The sequence below is a fragment of the Cynocephalus volans genome, chromosome 17, assembly GCF_027409185.1.
Source record: "Cynocephalus volans isolate mCynVol1 chromosome 17, mCynVol1.pri, whole genome shotgun sequence".
Classification (NCBI taxonomy): domain Eukaryota; kingdom Metazoa; phylum Chordata; class Mammalia; order Dermoptera; family Cynocephalidae; genus Cynocephalus; species Cynocephalus volans.
In genome coordinates this window covers 26,584,548-26,599,720 of record NC_084476.1, presented here as the reverse complement: position 1 = coordinate 26,599,720, position 15,173 = coordinate 26,584,548, and the positions used below count along the sequence as shown (strand labels likewise).

Here is a 15,173-nt window from a genome sequence, read left to right as displayed (position 1 = left end):
TAACTCTTTCACTTCACCCCAGTGTTTCATCTGACTCCAGAGATTTTGTAAGCTTCTGAATTCCAAAAGTGAATTGCAGGTTCAAGTGTGTAAACTTTTTTTATCTGAGGAGATATCACCAAATTGTCTTCCATATTTAGCAATTTATTAATATCAATTTATATTTCCATCAACAGAATATACTCACTTGATTTTTACTGTTCCCCTGCCAACAATAGGTAATATTGAATTTTATGTATTTACCGATGTCATAGGCAAAAAATATTATCCCAATATTTTCACTTGCATTTCTTTAATTATGAAGAGTTTGAGCATCTCTTCACAAGTTCAATGGACAGCTGTACTTACTTACCTATAAACTACTGGTTTGTTTTTTCTATTAAGGAGTTGGTATAATTCTTCAATTTTCTTACTGATTTCTCTCTCTCTCTCTTTTTTTTTTTTTGGTGGCTGGCTGATATGGGGATTCAAACCCTTGACCTTGGTGTTATAACACCATGCTCTAACCAATTGAGCTAACCTGCCAGCCTTCTTATTGATTTGTAAGAACTCTTTGCATATTAGAGATATAACCCATTGTCCTATACAAGGGTACTTCAAAGAGCTTGTGGAAAAATAGAATTAAAAGATAATACCAATCTTTCCATGAACTTTTTAATCTCCCCTCCTCTTGAATCTGATCCATGAACTTTTTGAAGTATTCTTGTATGTTGCAAATATTTCCCCCAGTTTGTTTCTTCTTTTAGATTTTCAGTGGTGCATCTGGTCCCATGGGAATGTCCTTGGGCTTGGGATTGTTTCTAGCTTTCCGATGACCTCACCTATTGCTGGGTGGGAAATCCCTAGGGACCTAGAGCTATTGGTTTGGTGTGAGCAAGCCTTTCTGTTGTTGCTTGCTTTGTTTGCTTTTCCCTCTTTTTCTTACTCTTTCTTTTCTCCCAGCTGATGCTTTTTGGTCTTTCTCTTTCCTAGAAGGAGGACCTGATAAATTCTCTTTTATGATGGACCAGACTTGGCCCCTGCCTTTGGTTTTCTGATCAGCTCTCTGAGCCACTCACAAGTCTTTTTTCAGCTTCTACTGTTCCCTAAGCTTGGGGGGGCATGTGCCTTCTGCTAGACCTTTATTATTTGCTGGATTTAGTTCATTTTGCTCACTTTGGGGAGAGAAAGAGAGAAGAGATTCTGTCAACCTGTGTTTAGGTTGATTTCCTTCCCAGAAACCTAGCCTTTACTTTTTGTGTTTCTCCAGTAAGTGTATTCTACTTCTTGGGTCCCCTGGAGGCTACTCTTACTCAGAGGTATAGTTTAAAGTAGGCCAGCAGCCTGGGAGAGGCAAAATGAGCAAAAATGTACACTCAGACCTCTCACCCAAGAAAATTTCCAAAGAAGGTTTTGTGTCCTAGATGGTGTAGGGCCTTCAGGAGCATGTAACATTTACGCATTCCACCTATGTTTTTTTCACAGAATTAGTAGCCATTTTTTTGCTTCAAATGTACTTCTAAAGTCCATCTAGGAGAGTACATGTGCTTCTTTCATAAAATATTCTCGGCTCTAATAATCACTGTCATGTTAAAAAACATGTGATGCAGTGAACTCATAAGCATGCACAGGGTGATAGGCCAGCCTTTCCCATCCCTGCTGTTTCTCAAACTTTGTCTTCTTAATAATCACGTGGGAGCTGTTGAAACACAGTTTTCCTGATCCTGCCCCTGGATTCTGACTCAGTAGGTAAAGGTGAAGCCCCAAATCTGCATTTTTGACAAGCACAGTGGTGGTTCTGATATCTGTGGTCCTTAGTGTAGGCTTTGAGAAATACTGTCTTAATCTGGGGCAAGGTATCTCAACCTCAGTACTATTGATATTTGGGACTTGATAATTCTTTGTTGTCGTTGTTGTCTTGGTGGCTAGTCGGTTTGGGATCGTTCACCATTACCTTGGCATAATAACTCAGTGCTCTAACCAACTGAGCTAATCAGCCAGCCCCTTGATAATTCTTTGTTGTTGGGGGGCTATCCTGCAGATGCCAGTAGCATCCCCCATGCTCAATTAGGGCAATCAAAATGTCTCCAGGCATTGCCAAAATGTCTAAAATAAAATAAATAAAATAAAATAGAGGGTAAGATCACCATCGATTGAAAACCACTGGCCTACAGGAAAATCAATGAGAAAATGTTAAGTAAAAACAGTTTTTACTTTCACATACAACCCTTCTTACTCTTGCATTGATTTCATTGAACAAATTAAACAAATATTTCTGAGCATCTGGTATGTACCAAGTGTTTTGTATTAAAAATGTTTAATTGAATCATGGCTACCTCTTTAATACCTTAGAAGATGGAAGAAAAGGAAATATTCTTATAAATTAATATCTATTGAGCATGCATTTTTCTAAATTAATATTCCCAATAGTTTTCTGTAGAATGATATTCCTTGACTTTAAAATTAGTATTAACAGAACACTGACATTGTGTTAGGAAAGAAGCAATTCAGAACAAAGTTGGTATGACTTGGTTTACTCTTTCTAATAATGAAACACATTTTATTTGTAAATTTTACACTATTCTAATTTAGGGATATATGAGGAGAGGTGATGAAGCACCTGCCTTGATACTGTTTATAAAATCTCACCTCTGCTGTATTTTAGAATCCTTCCTTGGAGAATTTGTGGTCCTTATGAATAAAATAACTGTGATACCCAAGCATGCTCATTTCAGTGTGAGTTTTTCCACATGATATTAAGATGCTAAAAATAGATCAGGATGTAGGGCACCCAAATATTTAACTCCTTAAAGCAGTGACATGAGAAGTTGAAAGAAAAAGAAAGAAAAGAAACTTGATTCAAGTCAATTCAAGTTGATTCAAGGCTGAAGCTCTGGAATCTCTGGCCAATGGTCAATAAATTCTATTGAAATTCAGTAAGAGACTAACATGCAAAGTGGATGGTGAAACAATTTCCAAGTGCCAAGAAAAAGGATTCCCCCTTTTGACATTCAGGAACCCCAAGAGCAGTTGGTGTCTCCATTGTAGACTTTCTCCTCTTGCCTGGGTAAAGGTATGAATAAAGTTGTAAGCTGGAAAGAAGTCTGTTTTCTGAAGGGTGCTACTTATTGTATCATTAGTGTGGAGGGGCTCTCTGGGTAATTCCGATGGGTATCATGTCTTCGTATTGGAAATCAGGGACCTTTGTGCATTAGGAAAGTAGAATCAGGCCCTGGCAGTTGTCTTTCCCTGCTGTTTGACATGCAAAATTGACTCTCAGAAGAGGACCCCAAAGCAGCCGGCTGTGCTATGGAGTGCAAGGAGCTCCGACTTGCAAAGCTGGGGAATCACTGGGAAAATCGTGCCTGGTGGAAAGTTGAATTCAAGAAATCTGACTTTATGTGGTTTTCCTCTGCGGAGAACTCGTCCCAAAGCAAAATAAGACAACGGCTTCCTTTTTGAAAATGCTGTTTTCTGTCTGGAGTGTTTGTGTGCGTGTCCTCTCTTAGGATTTCTAGACGGTCCGTTTTCAAAGAGTCATTAACATTATTTAAATATTCATGGTGGGGGAGGGGATGGCAGACTGAAATTTCAGACAGCTCAGGAGTGAGGGATGGCTGGCCAGCCGCCTAATCGAGCTCCACGCTGCGTATCAGCTGCCTCCTTCCCCATCGCTGGCTTTGTTAACACACACGCTTTGACGCCACTGGCTGCCATAACACGGAGGGCAGAATGAAGGCTCTGGAGAGTCAGTGAGCTGGAAGCATCTCTTTCCACACCTTCGCCTCTGGACCCCATCAGGAGGAGCCCCCAAACACATGGAGACACCACTCCTGTCACAAAGACGCACTTACCAACCAGTCCCAGCTGTCTACTTACTCGGGGGACAGTCGTGGTGCTGTAAGGCATGCGCTTATCTCCCCCCTTGGGTAAGAACTCCAGCTCCTGGCGTTTAAGCGCTCGCAGGCACCCACACACTTTCCCATACACGTACACACATGTGCACACCAGTACACACGTCCACGTGCACACGCCGGCACGCCCACCCGTGCGCTGACAGTTGCCCACCTATCCGGACACAGCACTCTCCCCAGTTAGGCAATACTCAGCTTCGCTGGCCCCATCCATCCCTCCATCTCTCCACCCCTCCAGTCTCTCCATTCATTTCTTGGTTTGGGCATAGACTCGGCGGAAGCCCCAGAGAGGAGAAAGTGTGGGTGGATGTGGGGGCGGTGGAAGGAGAGGGGGGCGGGGAAGGGGCGGGCCCCGGGAGCGGGCGGGCGTGGCTCTCCGCCCTGCAGCGCGCCCAGCGGCCGCCGCTCGCTGCAGATGTGCTTGCCCCAGCCCGAGGCTGCCGCGCTCCCTTTCCCGGAGTCTCCGGGACGCTCCAAGCAGGAGGCAGCGGCCGCGCTGGAGCGGAGTGCGAGGACTGCGCCCCGGGGAGCCAGCGCCCAAGGTGGGTGTCCAAGCTGGGGCGACCCCAGATGCTAGTGCTAGGGTGGCCGCTGAGGGGCTGGAGGTCTGGGAGTCCTCGGAGGCACCGCGGGCTTTAAAGGGCTTTTTACGGTCTTTGAGTAGCGGCGCGTGTGCGGGGAAGGGGCCTCGATGGAAGGGTTGTGGCCATGTGCGTTTGAATTCCTCGGTTTAGGGGAGGGCCAAACCTTTGGCTTCTTTATCCGGTACTGATTCACTTACATATGCTTTAAAAAATAAAGTTAGGGAACTCCTTCAACGCCTTCTCTCCTTGGCCCCCCGCACATACCCACAGCCGGGCTGTACAGGGAAAGCCGTGAAATCAACGTGGCCGCCGTGGTGGTCTCTCCAGACCCGGAGCGCGGAGCATGGAGCGAGGAAGGCGCGGGTCCTGCCACCTGGGTTGGCAGCGCTGGGGCATTTTCGGAAGTCATGAGCTTTGCAGGGACACTGAGGCCGTGGAGGGCCGGGTCCCTGGCCAGCTGGAGCCTTTTCGGAGTGGGGTTCCTGGAGCTGAACTCGGGAGATGATGCAGAAGGAGGGAGCAGCTCTTCTGCCCCGGGAAGTAGAGGGGGGGTCCGGGTCCCAGCCGAGTCACCGAGTTTGGTCTGAGGCTGGGATCTCGGCAGTTAGGATCTGGTGTTTTCTCCGGGATAGAGCCGGAGGGTACGTCTCTTTGGGCGCTTCGTGGGGACACTTTGGGGAAAGGAAGGAGTAAACCGCTAGGAGAGCTCTGTGCCTGTGACTGTCATGTCCGTGGAGGTGGCGCGCCCGCGGGGAAAAGAGCGAGCAGGCACCGGCGGCCCCGAGAAATTCTAGAGAAGCGGAGTGGGCGAGAGCGGACTGAAAGGAAGCCCGTGAGAGCCGGGAGCCCGCCCCGGGGAGCGGTGGCGCTGGTGGCCACGTGGGAACTGGAGGCGCAGGGTCGAGCTGCACGGAGCGGGGAGCGAGGCGGCGAGCTGGACCGGCGGCCCCTGGCTGAGCCCCCCAGCACTGGTGCCGGACGCTCGCCAGCTCCGGGGATCCCTCCCCAGCCCACGAAAGGGGGCGCCTGGGAGGGAGGTGACTCCTTTAGAGAGATGGTGGGTTATCTCAACAGACCCAGTAAAGCCAGCTGCCCGTGTGGGAAGTAATGGTTTGGCTCTGATAGGTTGCGTGGTCAGACATTGACAAATCAGTACTCGTCCCTGTCGCAGTTTTTAGTGCAGCGCCAGTAATCTGGGCCAACTTCCTAAATATATTTATCTTTGGAAAGGGACTTCGCCCGCACACAGGTCTGTTTATACAGCTCTTTATATATTGTGTCTTTGAATCAGTTAACGTCCCCAGGAAGCGCTCCTTTGTCTCAACACACTGGAGGCTGAATAAGTACAAACCCATCTCACCATTGTAATCCCAGGGGATTTTTTCCTTGCCTTTGTTCTGATTAGAGTTCACTTAAGCATCACACTTTTCTTTCTGGAAATGTTCCCTATTCAATTTAAAAAATCCCCCTTTCCTCCCAGTCTGGCAGCCTCCCCAATATTGATCAATAAAATTTTATAGTCACATGTCTAGAAATGAGGTATATCCATTAAGGCGTTTACTCTGTTTCTTTAAACATAAAAACTTGCCCTAAAGCGTGTTCTAAATCGCTGTCTGCTGCCGGCTCTCTCTTCCCCAGTTTTGGCCGTTGGCCCTTTTCTTAAAGGGCATCTTCTCCTTTGAGTGGGGACACACCAAGAATCATGTGGGCCCTGCAATTATTTTGGACTACACCAACGAAATTAGTCCTGAGCCAGGAAAAACAAAAATAATACTGCCTGGGTCTCCCAATCCCTTACCTAACATACTGCACCGTGGAATTCATTTCAGTTTCTTTATGGGATGCTGAGGTGCTAGGATGAGAGGGATGGTTGGGCTTTGAGATGGGACAAACATTTTGAAATACCAATTATCTCATAGTTCTGGCATGACAGTTGGCACAGCTTCCTGCTTGCAGAGTTCAGGGTAGTGTTGTCAGAATTCATTTCACTTTCATAAGTGGCTCATTCTGACTCAGTAGCCTCAGGATCTCTGGCTATGGTGGTGAAGCAGGTTGTCTTAACTTAGTTATCAAGTGAGGGGAAAATGATCCACTAGTTGTTTTATTTCTAAAACTTTCAATATTTTATTATAGAACTAATATATTAAATGTTACTTTTTAAAAACGCTAACACTTTGGGCTTTCTGGTTATTATCTATTGTCTAGATACTGTCCTTATGGATTTGGTGGGCTCTTAAATACCCACATCCCACATTTCTATCACAGTTGTTATGACTAGTCTCTGCTTATTATAGTAAAGAGAAATGTTTCAAATAAAGGTGAAATTGAATTTGGAGGGAGGCTGTGTTGAGGGATTTTAACAGTTGAAACAGGAACATGCTGAAAATTTACTTCTGAAGACCAAAGAGTAAGTATTTAGTTCCATTCCTTAATTTTATATGTCTTGACACTGGTCGAATTGATGCTTGATCTTGAATTAGCTCCTGGAATGGCTGTTTGATCTTGAGAAACATAGGAGTCACTGTTTGCTTAGATTATTGATCAGGGATCCTGTGCCAGCTATTGGAAGTTTGAAGTAATTGATTAATATACTTATGAGGTTCAACAGTTTTAGTAAGTTTTGGTAGAAAATTGAATCATTTCTTTATACTGTGCAAACTCGACACCCAGAGGCAGATTTTCTGTGAAGCTAAAAAAAGGCTTTAGTTTCAGGCCCTCTCACTGGCACCAGCCTCACCAGCAGCACTTGGGGTGGCTTGGTCTGGCTTGGGCTGGAAGGAGGTGTGGCTCCTCTTATATATGTAGCTCTCTTTGTAAGATATAATCCCCTCTAAGAATACAGAAGACGACTGTTCAAGTGTTGTCCATCAGTCCTTCAAACACCTTTTTCAGGATTGTATTCTTATAGGAAAATTGAAACCATCTCTAGTCTAAAAGGAAAACGCACCATTTTGCTCAAAGAGAAAGTTGTACAGTTTGTCTATAAGTTTTTAAGTAGTACAATCAACAACTAGAGTACTTAAATGGTATGCTCTAAGTTATACAATATCTGAAACTTAAACCTAAGTTTTGACAATTTGTTTGAATGGTTGCTAATGCAAGTGTTTCTAAGATGTAATGAATGGCTACCTGCCTTCTTGCTTTGGTGAATTTACTGTGGTGAATATCCTGTTGTCTTACCATTGACAGATGAGGATTTTCTGGTCTCAGGGTGATTTTAGCGTAGATACAAATTATAATTTTATAGGATTGTAGAAGTGTAATTGTGGACATGCTCCAGGACAGACTCTGGAGCTTAGCTTTTTAGAAAACTGAAATCCCCAGTACAAATTTAATTTCTGTTCTTTGCCTCATACTCTTGAAAGTTGAGTGCCAGAAAAACAAAATGATCAAGCCTCTCTCTTCTTCCCACAATAAAAGGATGTGCTTTCTCCAGGGTTCAGTGGCAGGTTCTTTCTGTTGAGGTGAATTGTGAGATTGAGGAGCTGCAGGGAGAGGACAGACGACATGCGAGAGGACAGACGACATGCGAGAAGAGACTGAGTGGCATCTTCAGGCCCCAGATGCTTGTTTTTCCCTCAAGTGTTTCTTCTGTCTTCTGTCTAGGAGCACGAGTGCTACCAGGCCTTGTGGGGACAAATATGAGTTAGGATCAAGAGACATGTAACTGGAATTCGTTCCACTCTTGGTGGCAGTCTCAGAGTGACTGAATGGTCTGTACAATTGGAGAAGGTGCTTTGTGGAGTCAGAAAGCTGCTGGTGTCCTTGTCCAGGCAGAGGGTGCTGGTGGGATGAGATGATGGAGCTTCCCTGAAGTGGGTTTCAGTAGTTGGGTGTTTTTGTCTTTTAAGTGTTAGGAAGATACATGTGCTGGCTGAGGGGGTCGTGGTGTCAATGCGAGGGAAGGAGAGAGAGCTGTAGAACTTGGTGAGTGAGGTCATTGCTTTTTGAACTCTTTTATTCCTAGATGTGGACAGGGCTTTGTGGTTGGTTTTGATGCTTGATTGGAGCAGATGGGGTGAGCAGAACCAAATATGCAGATATTTTCTTGCCCCAGTTATCCCGAACCATGGCGTGGCCAAACCACCTTAGCACCTTGGCCAAGTTCTCTGTAAGATCTTGAGCCTTGTCACATAAATGGGATCCTAGTTGCTCGTCTATAAAAATGGGGATATAAAAAACTTAGTATTTCACAACTTGTGTGAAGTGAGATGTGTGTTGTACATGTAGTATTTCCTCCAAAATGGATTATGTTCTTAAATAAAGCAAAGTCCTCTTTCATCTTTATGACAGTTGCAGATGATAAGTAAACAGTTTTTAAAGTTGATTTTTAAAATGGCAGCACTTTTCAATTCTTTGTCTTTCACACTGATTAGATCTAGAAGCTTTGAGCATGGACAGTAATCTAGAAGCTTCCCCCCCCCCCCCCCCCCCCCCCCCGCTCCTCCCAGCTCCCTCCTTATGACTTAGGGGTATTTGCCTGATATCTTCTCCTCCCCTTGCTCCTGAAGCACTTGCAATGTAGATAATTCTTCCATTTTTCTTTACTTGCTCCCTCTTTAAATTTTGAGTAAGTCAGAAATTGCTCCTCATTGGGAAAATGGAGCCCGGTTTTCAGGACCCTAATCCTAGGCTTTAAGCTCACACGCTGACCCACAGTGTGATGATGGCTGCCTTTGGGACTTCCCTTCCCAAACCACTGCAAGCTTTAATGCCTTCACTCTGTTTACTATGGCAGGATTGTGGATTGATTGATATATTAAGGGATGATTTACAATGAGGATTGAAATAAAAAAGATTTTCAGAAGAGGCTGAGAAGCCTAGTTAATCCAGTCCATTTTGTCTTATTTAACTTTTCACATATTTGCAGTAGGGTTTTCTTTGGGTGGATTATTGCATAGCACTGTGGTGAGATGGACACAGCAGAAATGTTATTTTGAGTTCTTTTTTTTTTTTTCTGCAGCTGGCCTGTACAGGGATCAAACCCTGGACTTTAGTGTTATCAGCACCACACTCTAACCAACTGAGCTAATTGGCCAACCCTATCTTGAGTTAATCCTTAAGTGTTACCCATTATTCTTTTATTTTTAAAATTTATTTTGGCAGCTGGCCAGTATGGGGATCCGAACCCTTGACCTTGGTGTTATAACACTGCTTTCTAACCAGCTGAACTAACCAGCCATTCTTTCTTTTAAACAATCATTTCACCAGTCATTCTTTCAAACAAACACATGTAGAAGGTCCAAACCTGTCCACTGAATGGGAGGTGCTAGCCAAAGCAGCGGTCTTGGGTCCTGGGCAGCAACGAGCCTGTACATTTAAGGAAGTGAGTCAGTTAGAAAAGGTAGCTGGGGATTCACAAGCAACATGTTTTGAAAAGCAGAAAACGGTGGCACCTGACCCAGTTTGTGGTGCCCTTCCTCCCACCCAGCAGTTGCCTGACACCATCTCTAATGCAGAGCTCTGCCCGGCCTGAGCCCAGCACCTGGGAGCACCCGGGTGAAGTGTGTGTAGAAGGCGTGAGGAAGACCAAACCGCACTTTCCTGGCAGCAGTTAACTGGCTACCTTCAGCCCCTCTCCCAGTGCGGCTGTGTCAGCTTACATTATCGTGACATCATTTCCATGTGGAATATTGCAGACACTTCCTTGGTTTAGAGAGGTGCCTCATGTACATTTTGTGATACAGCCTACAATCTGAGAAAGACACCATTGGTTAGCCAGTTTTAGGTGAGGGGTTGGGGGAGTGATTTCCTCAAAGGAATAAATCTCAGTTAAAATTCTAGAAAACTCAAGTACTTCACAACCCTGAATTCAAAAGCTTTCTCTTTATGTGAATTAAAATCAAGGGTCTGTGTGCCATGTGCTGTGTGATTTCAAAGCTATATTTAGCTTGGCAGATTGGTAATTTGCATCAGAACATTTTATCCTTGCAAAGCATAGCAAGAATTCTCCTCTGACACAGTTACAGATGAGCAGAACTCATTCATTTTGGGAAGAAAATGAACAAACTGTATTGGAAACCCAGATCATATCCAAAGCACTTGTGATAATTCCTGTGTGGGATCACTTTCCTTTAAATCAGTGTTAGATGCAACACAGAAATGAGCCTCACGAGTGGGAGGAATTGCTTTTGCATGGAATCACAATGTGTACATTGTTTTTAAATATTCTTGTCATCATATGCTTCGTTATCAAAACAATTCACAGCCTCCAAAGGATGACAGATGTTATGGTGCAATCAGCTTAGAGGGTGTTAAGATACAGGAACGAAAAGGGAACAAATTCTTCCCTCTTCAAACACCATTCAGAGTGGAATTGAGTTTTCTCTTCTAGGGAATTCCCTGAAATCCCCAGGGATGCTTTGATCTTGAGGTTCCTAGGCATGGTAGTAGGAGGAGCTAATGGGGAAGGGGGAACAACATTTTTTAGGGTGCCAGATGCTAAGTCAATTGCTTTACCTCTGCTATGTTACTTAATCTTTACAATCACCATCATTTTTCAAATGAGGATACTGAGGCACTTGAAGGTTACATAATGAGCCACAGCTACAGTGTCAGGAAAACAGTTTTCCTACTTAGCTTCGTCTTCTTATTATCATTGCTGTAGGGCCTTGCTACTTAAAGTACGGTCCAAGGATGTGCAGCATTGGTGTCACCTTGGAGCGTGTTGAAAATAGAGAATCCTGAGCCCCATCCCAGACCTACTGAATCAGAATCTGCATTTAAAATCCCCAAATGATTTGCATGCACATTACACTGTGAAGAAGCTCTGTTAACCACGGACATGGAAGAGGGTTTGGCAGTTACCACTATGAAAACTGGCCAAGCGTCAGGACTAAAATCAGCAGACTTCACCCAAGAGACTGATCTATCTCAGTGAGGAAGGTGCTACCAGAATTAGTCAGTAGAAACCAGGGATGCAGCTAAACATTCTACAGTGTGCAGGATACCCCCTCTCACCAGCAAAGAATTGTCTTGCACAAAATGTCAGTAGTGCTGATGCGGAGAAACTCTGGTCTGGTTGTTTGTATCTAGCATTCACTTCCTATAGATATGTTTCTGCAGTTGCAGATGTATGCAAATCTCTAGCAAGCTGATCTTAAATGAGATGATACACATTGCAGTGTGCTATGCAAATGCAAATCTTTTTTATTGGGACTTGAAAAGAGGAAAGGAGCTTAAATTGAAGAATAAAAGATTTCCATTAGGGTTTTGAGAGTGTCAGACTCTCGAGGTATAGTACCAAGGATGCAGTGGAAACGTTTCAAGCATGTACTGAGTGCCCATCACTGCGGGTGCTAAAATGTGACACTCCCCCCAAACCTGCTTGTCAACAGTGCCTTTTGTTTCTGTGCATTACTCCTAAGACTTGCCCAGGCCTTTGTCCTATCTTTCAGCTCCCAACCAAGTTGTGCTGGATCAGCTGTGCCACCTGGAGGCTGGGGGAGGAAAGGAAATAAATGAAAGACTGGTAAAGGGAAAGCCTCATTCCGACCTCCTTTTCCTCTGCGCTTGCGGGTCCAGGCTGCTGCTTTTCGTCCCCACTCCTTTAATTCCTCCACACTGTGGGCACTCCCACTGGTAGACATCTCTCTCTCTCTTCTTGCTTCCCTCTCTCTTTAGATTCTGACCCAGAACATCTGGAACTATCTGCCCTCTATCCCCTCTGCCTCTCTCCCTCCTTTTCCTTTTGTGAACTGAAAATCAACCTGTATAATGACTGGGAAGTGAAACCAGCGTGCTTATTTTATATTGAGGACAAAAGAAAAAAATGTTTTGAAGTGAAATTATATCCATTTCACTTAACTGTCATTAATTTCCAGTTGAGATTCCCCTTGAGAGTTGCTACAAACATCTCCACCTACTTCGTTTTGCTCTGATGAAACTTGCTTTTTGCCAAGGTCCAGAATTCTAAAACAGTTTTTCCTTCATTCTGTTGTGTCCTGCTTTCTTTAACTGTTGGTATTATAACAGTCATTTTCTACTACTTTTTTATACTCATAAAGAAACACTGGATTTTTTTCCTTTTTTTGGCAGCTGGCCAGGACCGGGATCGCACCCTTGCTCTTAGTGTTATCAATCACGTGCTAACCAACTGAGCTAACCAGCCAGCCCTTCTACTGCTTTCTAATGGACATTATCCTTGTGGTAGATTGTTCTAGACAAGTTTTGGAAGCAAACTGGATTTAGAACCAAGGCATTCCAAGGAAAAGAAAACTTCTTTCTGTGCATTGTCTTTTTGTGACTTTAATTCTCTCATACAATTGAAAGGCGGTGGGGGCGATGGATGTGGAAACTGGTTGTGGCAGTGACCTTCCGGCTGCAGGGCATCCAACCTGGATGGGCACTGGGACTCAGAGGCCAGGGCAGAAGAAGCCAGAGTGCTGGGCTTCTAGCCAGAGTGGAATGTGTCTTTCCAGGACTGGGAAGCCTGTGTTTTTCCAGCCAACCAGCTGATCTGCTCCAGGGGCCTCTAAATTAAAAAATGGGAGCTATGGAGAATGGAGAGAACGGGTAGAGAACAAGAGAGCAGTTACTATGGAGGATTATCAATTATGTCATAAAAAGGGAAGATTTGGCACCTGGTAATTGTCTTGAAAAAATAATGTGGAAATCAGTATTAGAAACAGTTTTGTCTTTAATATCAGTCTTAAAAGTATATAAACGAGAGGAAGAAAACCAGAGGCCAGGGTGCTGTAATCCCACTGAATGCCTGCGATGGGCCGGGGACATCTTATTTTAGCCTCATAACCACACTGTGGGGTACTTGGCTAGTTTTTCAGTGAGTTCAATCTTCCATAAGAGCAGATATGCTGAGATTAAAGTGGGTTTAAACTGTTTCCCAATAATGAATATTTATTGAAAGTCAGACCCTATTTCAAGTGACATGCATATATACATTTTCATATTTAACCCTAACAATCTTTGAAGGAGACACTATTATAATTTTTTGTTACAGATAAAGAAACAGAGGCACAGAGGTTTAGAACAAGCTCACAGAGGTAGTGGCAAAGCCAGGGATTAAATCCCTGTAGTCCGCTTTTATAGACAGTCTCTTAATCATTACTCTCTTTATTCTGCCTTCTTAGTACTTAATACATGCTAAGGTGACCCTCTTCTTTTACTGTGGTTGAAAGTATTAATCTCAGTCTGTAAACAAAGACGTGCCAAATATATAGCATTTTAAAACTTACATAAATGAATTTTATCTCCAAGCCTTAAGCCTGTCCAGTTAACAAAAAATTTAACCTCAGTGATTTTTAGAACACACCCACCTTGTGATGACACCCAGGGCCTCAGGCTTTAGAAGGTGCTCAGGTGTGGGAAGGGGACCATCCAACACCTGTCTATACAGGTTTTAGCTGTGATTTCCAGTACAAGTTGTTTTAGTTTGCTAGGGCTCCCATAGCAAAATACCACAGACTGGCTGGTTTAAACAACAGAAACTTATTTTTTCATAGAGGCTAGACCAGAATCAAGGTGTTGGCAGGGTTGGTTCCTTCTGAGGGCTGTGAGGGAAGGAAGGATATGTTCCAGGCTCTCTCTTTGGCTTATACATGGCCGTCTTCTCCCTGTGTCTTTCCAGCATCTTTCTTCTGTGTATGTCTGTGTCTAAATGTCCTTTTCTTATAAGAACACCAGTCATACTGGATTAGGGCCCACCCTAAAGATCTCATTTTAATTTGATTACCTCTTATAGTGACTCTTTCACCAAATACTGTCACATTCTGTGGTACTAGGGGTTAGAATTTCAACATAAGAATTGGAAGGGGGGCATACTCTTTATCCTATAACGCATGTCTACATTGCTTTTGACTGTTTCTGTCCACATGGTCAAGTTTGAGGCTGTCTGCTAGTCCATGCAGTCATAGGACAGAACATAGGAATTCTCAGTAAGTCTGGAAACCTGGAACCTAGAATCTCCTCTCTGAAGTCTTGCCAATTTCTTTGGAAGCTTCCATAGAACAGAGCAAAACACCCAGGGGTAGAGTGAGAAAGGACCCTTTCTAGAACATCTTGCGTGATCTTATTGATGGCTTAGATTTTTACAAAAGTCAGGGAGAACTCTGACTCCTTGATACTAGAAGAAAGCCCTTAAAAACATGGCTTACCCAAGGAGGAAGAAGGAAAGAAAGTAAAAGAAGAAGGTATTGATTATGATCAAAAAAATATTCGTGGAAAATGATTTTTGAAAGCCAAAGGAGGAAAGTCAGTTTGAACCCTCCAGTGGTGATGTGTTTATCTTCCCCTGGGGGAGGCGCCTGTCTTGTCTGATCTCTGAGCCCAGCCTAGGTCTTGACTACAGTGGGCCCTAAACACCCAGTAGTGATTTAGCTCAGAAAGTGTTCGGGGGTCCAGGTGTTCCATTCACTTGAAGAGCACTCAGTGCGACAGCCTGGGTGGTTAGGTGTGTCTTCAGTAGAGGCCCCAGGGCTGTGATTTGAAGAAAAGGATCTGAGTGGAACTGTTTCCTACTGCCGAGGCAGCTCTCTGCTCTGGGACTGGGGCAGCTCCTCACTTGCCACACCTCTGGCATCAAAGGACTCCCAACCTGTCACACTTCTCAATATTGTTTCCTTTGCAAATTGATGCTGGCTCATTTCCAGGTTGGAAACTACCCCTCCTCCTGTATTTTTGCCACAGTGGCCCATGATAAGGAAAAGGATGGATGCCTGGACTTGTCTTCTGGCATTCA

The 15,173-nt window shown here is 44.2% G+C and overlaps 1 protein-coding gene across 4 annotated transcripts in view; it reads left to right on the top strand.

The window, feature by feature from the left end:
- PALM2AKAP2 (PALM2 and AKAP2 fusion) overlaps nucleotides 1-15,173 on the top strand; it is a 324,924-nt gene that overhangs the window by 210,570 nt on the left and 99,181 nt on the right. Inside the window, exon 1 of one of the 4 annotated variants that reach the window (XM_063082655.1) lies at nucleotides 4,304-4,435. The exons of the other annotated variants lie outside the window; for them this stretch is intronic. The gene's annotated coding sequence lies outside the window, so the exon portion shown is untranslated. Of the gene's footprint in view, nucleotides 1-4,303; nucleotides 4,436-15,173 lie in introns of those variants that run through there. 4 annotated transcript variants of the gene reach the window in all.